Raw genomic sequence first — 10,367 nt, forward strand, 5'->3', positions numbered from 1 at the left:
AGGGACTCTTATACCTCTCCCAGGAGGCGGAGCCCGACTGGGATGTGCCACAACACTACAGTACAAAGGTGTAACAACCCCACCCTAACCCAACAGCAACAATAGCACAACCCAACAGTAACATATGTACATCCTTGTAGTACTGGCCAGCCCCTGGCTCAGCACTATCCAGTGGGAACCAACGATGGTTCACCACATTCACCCCTCCTTTGAGAACAAAGGCCGGCGGGGTACAAAAAATAGAATAAAGTGTCAGCAGTCTATAAGTTCAGACGGTCAGGGGGACCGCACCGTCGTTGTGACCTCCTCAATACCAGCGGTGACACCGGAGTAGGCACTTGCGGTGGCGTTCTCCCCAAGGCGGCGTCCAGCTGTTCTTCCATGGACTCACAGGCTGGTTGACCCTGAGGTGACGGTAGTCCAGGGGATCCTGACATGCCCTGCGGTGGCGACCATCTTCTGGGCTCAGGCAAGCTGTACATGGGAGTAAAATGGTTAAGCAATGGTCCCGATGCTGCCCGCGCCATGTCCGGAGAAGAAACAAGAGATAAAGGGTTGGTTACAGGGGGTATGGGAGCGACAGGGGTTGCTACGTCCTCTGCTGGCGCCAGTTCTCGGATCGAGACCGTGTCCTCTCGCCCATCAGGGTATGCCACATAGGCATACTGAGGGTTGGCGTGGAGGAGATGGACCTGTTCGACCAACGGGTCGGACTTGCGGGCCCTTACATGTCGCCGCAGGAGGACGGGTCCTGAGTACGTCAACCAAGACGGTAATGAGGTCCCCGAGGAAGACTTCCGAGGGGAGTAGCATTGGTTGCCATACACAGGAGGGAGCGAATAGAATGGAGCGCATCAGGGAGCACCTCTTGTCAACGGGAGACTGGAAGACCTTTTGACTTCAACGCCAGTAAGACAGCCTTCCAGACTGTAGCATTCTCGCGTTCCACCTGTCCATTACCCCTAGGGTTGTAGCTCGTGGTCCTACTAGAGGCAATCCCGTATGAGAGCAGAAATTGCCTCAAGTCATCGCTCATGAACGACGAGCCCCTGTCGCTATGGATGTAGCCGGGGTACCCGAGCAGGGTAAAGAGATCACGAAATGCCTTGATAACCGTGGCAGAGGATGTATCAGAGCAGGGAACAACAAAAGGGAACTGAGAGTACTCGTCAATGATATTGAGGAAGTACACATTCCGATCTGTTGAGGGAAGGGGGCCCTTAAAATCGACACTCAGTCTCTCGAAGGGACGAGTGGCCTTGACTAAATGTGCCCGGTCAGGTCGGTAAAAGTGCGGTTTGCATTCCGCGCAAACCCGACAGCTCCTTGTTACTGACCTGACGTCCTCCACCGAGTAAGGCAGGTTGTGGGCTTTTATAAAGTGGTAGAGCCGAGTGACCCCAGGATGGCACATGTCATTATGGAGGGCGTGCAAACGGTCCTCCTGTATACTAGCGCTTGTTCCACGCGAGAGGGCATCCGAGGGCTCATTGAGTTTCCCTGGACGATACATGATGTCGTAGTTATAGGTGGAGAGTTCAATTCTCCACCGCAAGATCTTGTCATTCTTGATCTTGCCCCTCTGCGTGTTGTTAAACATGAACGCCATGGACCGCTGGTCCGTGATCAGGGTGAACCGTTTTCCCGCCAAGTAATGGCGCCAGTGCCTGACGGCCTCCACAATGGCCTGGGCCTCCTTTTCCACCGCTGAATGCCGAATTTCGGGGCCTTGGAGGGTGCGGGAAAAAAATGCGACGGGCCTGCCCGCCTGGTTAAGTGTGGCGGCCAGGGCGAAATCAGATGCATCGCTCTCCACCTGAAAGGGGATGGACTCATCTACAGCGTGCATCGTAGCTTTTGCGATGTTGGCTTTCAATTTATCGAAGGCCAATCGGGCCTCTGGCGTTAAGGGAAAAGTCGTGGACTTAATGAGCGGACGGGCTTTATCAGCGTAGTTGGGAACCCACTGCGCATAATAAGAGAAGAAGCCTAAGCATCTTCTCAGTGCTTTTGCGCTAGCAGGTAAGGGAAGTTCAGAAAGGGGGCGCATACGGTCTGGATCAGGGCCAATGACCCCGTTTTCCACCACGTATCCTAGGATGGCTAAACGGCGCGTACGAAACACACACTTCTCCCTGTTGTAGGTCAAGTTCAGGCGAGATGCAGTGCGTAAGAAGTTCAGGAGGTTTGTGTCGTGGTCCTGCTGGTCATGGCCGCAGATGGTGACATTATCCAGGTACGGGAAGGTAGCCCGCAGCCCGTTCTGGTCCACCATTCGGTCCATAGCACGCTGGAAGACCGAGACCCCATTGGTGACACCAAAGGGATCCCTGAGAAAGTGATACAAGCGACCATCCGCCTCAAAAGCCGTGTATTGTCGGTCCTCTGGGCGAATGGGGAGTTGGTGGTAGGCAGACTTGAGGTCTATGGTGGAGAACACCCGGTACTGCGCAATGTGATTGACCATATCAGATATGCGCGGGAGGGGATACGCATCCAGCTGCGTATATCGGTTAATGGTCTGACTGTAGTCAATGACCATCCGGGGTTTGTTCCCGCTCTTGACCACCACGACCTGCGCTCTCCACGGACTAGCACTGGGTTGTATGATCCTTTCTTTGAGGAGCCGCTGAACCTCAGATCTAATGAAGATCCGATCCTCAATGCTGTAACGCCTACTTTTAGTCGCGATGGGCTTGCAGCCTGGCACAAGATTCTGGAACAAGGAGGGTGTGGTGATCTTCAGCGTCGAGAGGCTGCAGGCGGGGCGCGTTGGGCAATTTGGAGGCTGCTGCTGTTTTCCCACAGCCAGTGAAGGGAGTGGCCCACCATACTGTAGGATTACACTCCTCAAGTGGACCATGAAGTTTAGTCCGAGAAGTATTGGCGCGCAAAGATACGGCAACACAAGGAGCTTGAAACGCTCGTAAACTGTGCCTTGCACCTTCAAGGTTACCACGCAACTCCCTAGCACGGCAACAGACCGGGACCTTGATGCCATAGAGATTGTCTGTTTGGCAGGTTGAATCTGGAGTCCACCCCGCTTCACAGTGTCTGGGTGGATAAAGCTCTCAGTGCTCCTGCTGTCAAACAGACAATAAATCACGTGGTCATTTACCTGGATATTCATCATAGATTTGTCAAGTCTATGAGGCTTGGCCTGGTCCAGGATGATCGACGCCACCGTTGGTTCATGAGCGCCACTGCAGGCAGCTGAAGTCGATGAGGAGGACCCCTGCTGGTCGTTCGTGGTCAGTGTCGACCAACATGGCTGCCCCCATGAGTCGCACGTGGGTGAGGGCGCCAAACTCAGCGACCCCTGGTGGTCATACTCCTCCGACTCCATCGACCGTAATGGCGTCGTCCTGGTCTCGCACGTGGACGAACCCCGCGACGACTTCGACGACGAAGACCTGAGCTCTGAAGAATCGCAGGCCGCACTGCCGTTCCTGGGTTTAGATCGGCACACTTTTGAATAATGCCCTTTTTTACTGCATGCGGTGCACAACACAGCTTTAGCGGGACACTTTTGCCGAGTATGCTTCGCTCCTCCACAGAAATAGCACCGCGGGCCGCCCGGGGCTGCTGCCGTCGTCTGGCCCGAATGGGAGCACGCCATTACACAGCATTTCGAACCCGAGGGACGAGGAGGGAATTGCGACTGCTCCTGCCACGTTGTCTCCACATGGTCCTCCGGATATAATGCTAAGCTTTTGGAGGCCGACTCGAGCATCTCTGCTAACTCGATGGCCTGGGTAAGATTAAGGTTACCCTTCTCCAACAGTTTAAGTCGAATGTATGACGATCCGACCCCGGCCACAAACGCATCTCGGGCGAGGTCGTACATGCTCTGCTCAGCCGACACAGCTTTGCAGTCACAGCCCCTGGCTAGCTGTAGGAGCTCGTTCGCATAGTCCTCCATCGTTTCGCCAGACTGCCGTCGTCGAGTGGCTAGGAGGTAACGAGCGTGTATCTCATTAGGTGGTTTGGTACAGCGCTTCTTCAGAAGCTCGAGGGCCTTAGGATAATCGGTGGCCGCACGGATCGCGAGGTAGACAGTGTCGCTTACCCTCGCATGGAGGACCCGGCGTCTGTCATCATCTGTGGTGACCGCTGCGGAGGCTGCCAGGTAGTCTTCGATACACTTCAGCCAGTGGTCGAAGGTGTTAGAAGCGCCCACCGCACATGGATCTAGCATAAGGCGTTCCGGCTTCAGAATTTGCTCCATACTCTCTCTCTTTTTTTTTCTCGATGAGAGTTTAACGACAGTAAATAAAATTGATGCGCTATTCAGACACGAGGCTTGAAGCTCAGTAAATGAAAGGCTTTTATTTACTGTTAACGAAGCTACCAGAACTTATATACACTATCCCAGACTGAAGGGGTCCCGGCCAGAGCAGGGACTCTTATACCTCTCCCAGGAGGCGGAGCCCGACTGGGATGTGCCACAACACTACAGTACAAAGGTGTAACAACCCCACCCTAACCCAACAGCAACAATAGCACAACCCAACAGTAACATATGTACATCCTTGTAGTACTGGCCAGCCCCTGGCTCAGCACTATCCAGTGGGAACCAACGATGGTTCACCACACCTCCCCACCAACATCCCTATCAGGAAACCCCCAGGACCTTTTTTCCCAGCGCCTGACCTCTTGCACCCCACCCCCCCCACCCAAAAACAGAATCAGAACAGAATTCAGCAACAGACACAAAACCTCTCCAGCCAGGAAACCCCCAAACAACAACTCTCCAACACATACACCAATTGGACATCCATCCCGGCCCCCGGAAACACACAAACCCCTGACCTAGCAGCCCCCTCCTCCTAACACACATCAGCTCAACAACCACCTCCCCCAACCACCTAAAAAATGACAAAAGCAAACCATCACCATGTTTTCCTTTGTTGTTTCTTCCACCCCCCCCACCCCTCCCCCCACCCAACACCTACTCCTCTTCTGCCACACAGGGGTACCTCCCATTCACCACCCCACACAAAAAAAAACTAACACAAATAATAATATACAAGAAGAAAAAGGCCCAGGAGGCAAGAAGACAACAAGCCACAAGATAAGGGCAAGGCATCACAGGGCGCAAAAGAGTTGAATGTGAGCCGAAACAAAAGTGGCAGAGCACGAAGAAAAGGGGACATGTCCTCTCTCTGTCCGACCCCAAAAATCTCATCTCATCTATTCATTTGCAAGCTGCAGATAAGCACACACAGCTCTTGCTTCTCTCCCCTCTCACCGCAACACTACTTTTGTGCCTTTCTTCTTTCAGGTATCTCAGAAACCAGAGACTGGAAAAGCAGAAAGATAGTAACGAGAAATAAATACATCCCTAGGGTTTAACAAAACACATTAAATTTGGGGCCAACTGTGTGACTCCTTGTAGAGGTAGTGGATGAATATGTGGCCATTGCTGTACTTTGACAATCCATACAAGGCTGAAATGACCCATTTTCTCTCTCTTCTACACTCTTGCCTCATGCTCGACCTATGAGATGAGCTGCAAAGCCTCTCCTTATCCATGCCCATCCTATCGTTGCAGTTTATGCCATTGACTAAATGTAAATTTTTCTTGGCAAGCAGAGAACATAGAATTAAAGTCTATCACAGGCAAGGATACTTCCTATCAACAGTGGCCCATTTTTTTTCTCTCAGTGGTGAAGGGACATTACTTGCTGTTCCCACCATATATAACTGTCCACAGAGATTTTGCAGTCCATCAGTGAAGATGGCCCCTAAATCGGCATCTGTTTCAGCACAATGCCAACTATAGGGGATCTACGGCATCTGCTAGCAGTGGTTCAGTGTTTCTCTTCAACTTAGCAAAATGGATAATTATCACTGAGGCATTCAGAGTCCAAACCAGGAAGTATAAAGCAGACAATATAAATTAGATTTAAATTGTGTACATGAAGCGAAATAGTGATTGGATTAAGGTAGCGAAAGAGAAACCAGAAGTAAATGCTTTATTGTTTAAAAAATCTCAAACATTGATATTCTTCCAAGGCAATGAGACTCCACACCTGTAAAACTAATTTCCTAAGGCCCGGGTGAAGACATGTGCCAGGACTGTCCCTTTCTATCCAGCTCCTCGTTTGACGCACACACGCACGCACACACCCTGGCAATAGGACTCCCACCAATGAGTTGTCAGGGTCTCTATAGATCAATACTGATCACCAACAAGTCTGACGACTAATTCCTTGTATCCTGTTGTGTTGGCAAATATCATTGAATAGTCTCAGCTATTAATTCTGTGTATAGTCCCCTCGATAATGTAGAAAGGGGAGCTTTACACTTCCAAGGGTAGGTTAGTATCTGTATGAGGGTTCCGCTCACTCGTTGACTCATGCTGCTTTCACAAATGCAGATGAGCACCCATTCTAAATAGGTATATTTACTTGCTTTAAAGAAATTGTCTTTTAAAGAATATGTATTTGACCACTGGTGTGATTAAAGAGTAACATTCTACATGTTACATCATCATGGCACATTCTTCTATCAGTCCTATGAGATGCAGATGGGAAACAGCACATTAATTTACCTTGACCAACTTTGTAAGGCCAACTGCTTCATATTCTGCATGACTTTTGTGGTGGAAGAGTTGAACTAACTACCTTAGGAATCTCCTTCCGTAATACTTGCACCAGCCTGTTGTGTGGTTTCCATACTCAATCCCCAGGAGTCTGGCATATATGACCATTTGTGTCTACTACCAATAGATTGGGGACTGAACCAGAGACCCTTCGTCCTTTTTGAGGGTGACCTTCTGTTGCAGCCCTTCTGAACCTTTTCAGCTTTTGTAAACACAAAATACATGCAGATCCTTTATTCAAGATAAGATGTGAAGGAGTAGGACCTATTAAATGTGAAAGTGGGAAAGTCTGTATAGAACCGGGAGAAATAGCAGAGGTACTCAATGAATACTTTGCTTCAGTATTCACAGTGGAAAAGGATCTTGGTAGCTGCAGTACAGACTTGCAGTGGACTGAGAAGATTGAGCATGTGGATATTAGGGGAGAGGATGTGTTGGAGCTTTTGAAAAACATCAAGTTAGATAAATTGCCGGGACCGGATGGGATGTACCCCAGGTTACTGTGGGAGGCGAGGGAAGAGATTGCTGAGCCTCTGGCGATGATCTTTGCATCATCAATGGAGACGGGAGAGGTTTCGGAGGATTGCGGATGTGGTTCCGTTATTCAAGAAAGGGAGAAGAGATAGCCCAGGAAATTATAGACCAGTGAGTCTAACCTCAGTGGTTGGTAAGTTGATGGAGAAGATCTTGAGAGGCAGGATTTATGAACATCTGGAGAGGAATAGTACGATCAGAAATAGTCAGCACGGCTTTGTCCAAGGCAGATGATGCCTTACGAGCCTAATTGAATTTTTTGAAGATGTAACTAGACACATAGACGAGGGAAGAGCGGTAGATGTAGTTTATATGGATTTCAGCAAGGCGTTTGATAAGGTGCCCCATGCAAGGCTTATTGAGAAAGTGAAGGGGCATGGGATACAAGGGGACATTGCTTTGTGGATTCAGAATTGGCTTGCCCACAGAAGGCAAAGAGTGGTTGTAGATGGGTCTTTTTCAGCATGGAGGTCGGTCACCAGTGGAGTGCCCCAGGAATCTGTTCTGGGACCCTTGCTCTTTGTGATTTTTATAAATGACCTGGATGAGGAAGTGGAAGGATGGGTTGGCAAGTTTGCTGATGACACAAAGGTTGGTGGTGTTGTGGATAGTGTAGAGGGATGTCAGTAGTTGCAACAAGACATAGATAAGATGCAAGACTGCGTGGAGAAGTGGCAGATGGACTTCAACCCAGATAAGTGTGTGGTGGTTCATTTTGGCAGGTCGAATAGGATGAAAGAATATAATATTAAGGGTAAGACCCTTGGCAGTGTGGAAGATCAGAAGGATCTTGGGGTCCAGGTTCATAGGACACTCAAAGCAGCGTTGCAGGTAGAGGCTGTAATTAAGAGGGCGTATGGAATACTGGCCTTCATCAATAGAGGAATTGAGTTTAGAAATCAGGAGATAATGCTGCAGCTGTACAGGACCCTGGTCAGACCCCACCTGGAGTACTGTGACCAGTTCTGGTCACCTCATTACAGAAAGGATGTGGAAGCCATAGAAAGAGTGCAGAGGAGATTTTCAAGGATGTTGCCTGGATTAGATGACATGCCTTATGAGGATAGGTTGAAAGAGGTAGGTCTTTTCTCCTTGGAGAGGCGAAGGATGAGAGGTGACCTGATAGAGGTGTATAAGATGTTGAGAGGTATTGATAGAGTGGATTCTCAGAGGCTTTTACCCAGGGCTGGAATGGTTGCCACAGGTTTAGGGTGCTGGGGAGTAGGTACAGAGGAGATGTTAGGGGTAAGTTTTTCACTCAGGAGGGTGGTGGGTGTGTGGAATCGGCTGCCAGTAGTGGTGGTGGAGGCTGATTTGATAAGGTCTTTTAAGAGACTTCTGGATAGTTAGTAAGATAGAGGGTTATAGGTAAGCCTAGTAGGTAGGGACATGTTCGGCGCAACTTGTAGGCCGAAGGGCCTGTTTGTGCTGTAGCTTTTCTATGTTCTATGTTCAAAGGCAGTAGCTTCAACTCCTCCAACTACTAGGCATTCCAATACCTCTATTCCACCCAGAGTATTTGACAAAGTATTAGGAAAGTTGAGTGGATAAGCTATGGAACAGGCCAAAATCCTACACCCCAGCTAACCAATTTATAGGACTAATCCTGTGTTACTGCTTGTTGATCTTTTAGATGCAGATCCACCTTCCAGCCTCAGCCAGAACTCTACCACTTCCCCCGCCATGGAATTGGAGCGGGCGAGGGTCCAACAATGGAAATCTCCATTGACCTTGGGTGGGAATTTCCGGTCTCACTCGAGCGAGGCTGTAAAATCATGGGGACCAAGTATTTTCAAGTTTTGTATCCAGTTTCCAACATTCTCAATTTTTACTTTTACCCCTGACATTTTTGCCATTATATCTCCCCATACTTCAACGCCAGAGGCAGTGCTTCGGGTGAGCCCAGGCCTAACCGATTGTTTGAAGGGTTTTTGTGTGTCCAATTACACTCTGTGCAATGCATCAGTCGGACAGCAGGTGAAAGAGGAGGAAAACAGAATGCACTTTTAACCCTTTCATCTTGGTCAGATTCTAACTCAACTGAGAACATTTATTAGACATAACAGTAGACGGATTAGAATGCTAGCCATCATTTGGAACCACAAAAGCTCAATTAGGTGGGTGTTTACAAGAATCAATCTGTCAGCTGTGAAGTATTTAGAGCCACAAGCCTACGAAAAATTAACAGAATTCATTTGTCCCCAGCACTAACAACCAATGACGAAAAGCATTCCCGTTTATCATGACTGTAAAGAGTGAAGGCTCGTATAATCTATTTCACTGACACAAAAAAGTTTAGAAGGCTCTGCAATCAGTCACTCTATATTCAAACATCATAAATTGATTTAATGTGTATGTGGTCTCTTTGAATTGGGTGTAACTACTTCAGTTGCATGTACTACAAAATCAGAATGCATTAAATGTGATCTGAAGGGATATGAAAAACATTGTGATGCTTCAGCGGTATTCAAAATCAGACATAATGATTGAAAGTGCTCATTATCATCTAGTCCCATATATTCAAATAAAGAATTTTATTGTAATCCCCCACAGATTATAGACTTCGCTAATGAAAAGTAAGGTTTTATGTTCCATTAAGGTCAACCCATGATGAAAAGGGAGTAGGTTTTTTTTTCATTTTCTCTGTCGATTACAGCCTGTTGGGTTACCAGGTGTGACTATCTGAGCATCAAACCTCTAATGATCAATCAGTCCTTTGCTTAAACTGTTTAAGGATGTCTTGTAGTTTGCTTTAAACTGGAGTTGCTTTTCGGTCAACCTCAAAGGCAAAAAGCCTTCTTACATGTCTACATTAGCCTTATAGGTTAACCTCTCTCAAACTTTCATTGGCACTTCATTGAAGTGATGCTGACTGCTCTCACATATTGTCAAAATCAAGGGTCAGTAGCTTTCCCTTTTAGCCTTTTGAAGATCCCTGGTTATTAAGAAAGTGCTTTGTAGTAACCCCGGCGAGGATAGGAACCAAGCTGTCCAGCTGCAGTAAGAATATGGGCACTTCAAATGTATCTCAAATCTGCATTGCACAACATGAAAGTTTTCCAATTTTCCTCCCGATCTAAAAGAAAGTTGGGGCAGTTTTGATTCGTACGTCTGAAGTTTTTTTTTATCTCTCACACATCCCTCTGAAGAGCATCAGTCTTTCAAACCCATTATTAGTGAATATATATTGGATATCAAACAGCTGATGCAACTTTTATCTGAATTT

The sequence above is a fragment of the Mustelus asterias genome, chromosome 4 (assembly GCF_964213995.1).
Source record: "Mustelus asterias chromosome 4, sMusAst1.hap1.1, whole genome shotgun sequence".
Lineage (NCBI taxonomy): Eukaryota > Metazoa > Chordata > Chondrichthyes > Carcharhiniformes > Triakidae > Mustelus > Mustelus asterias.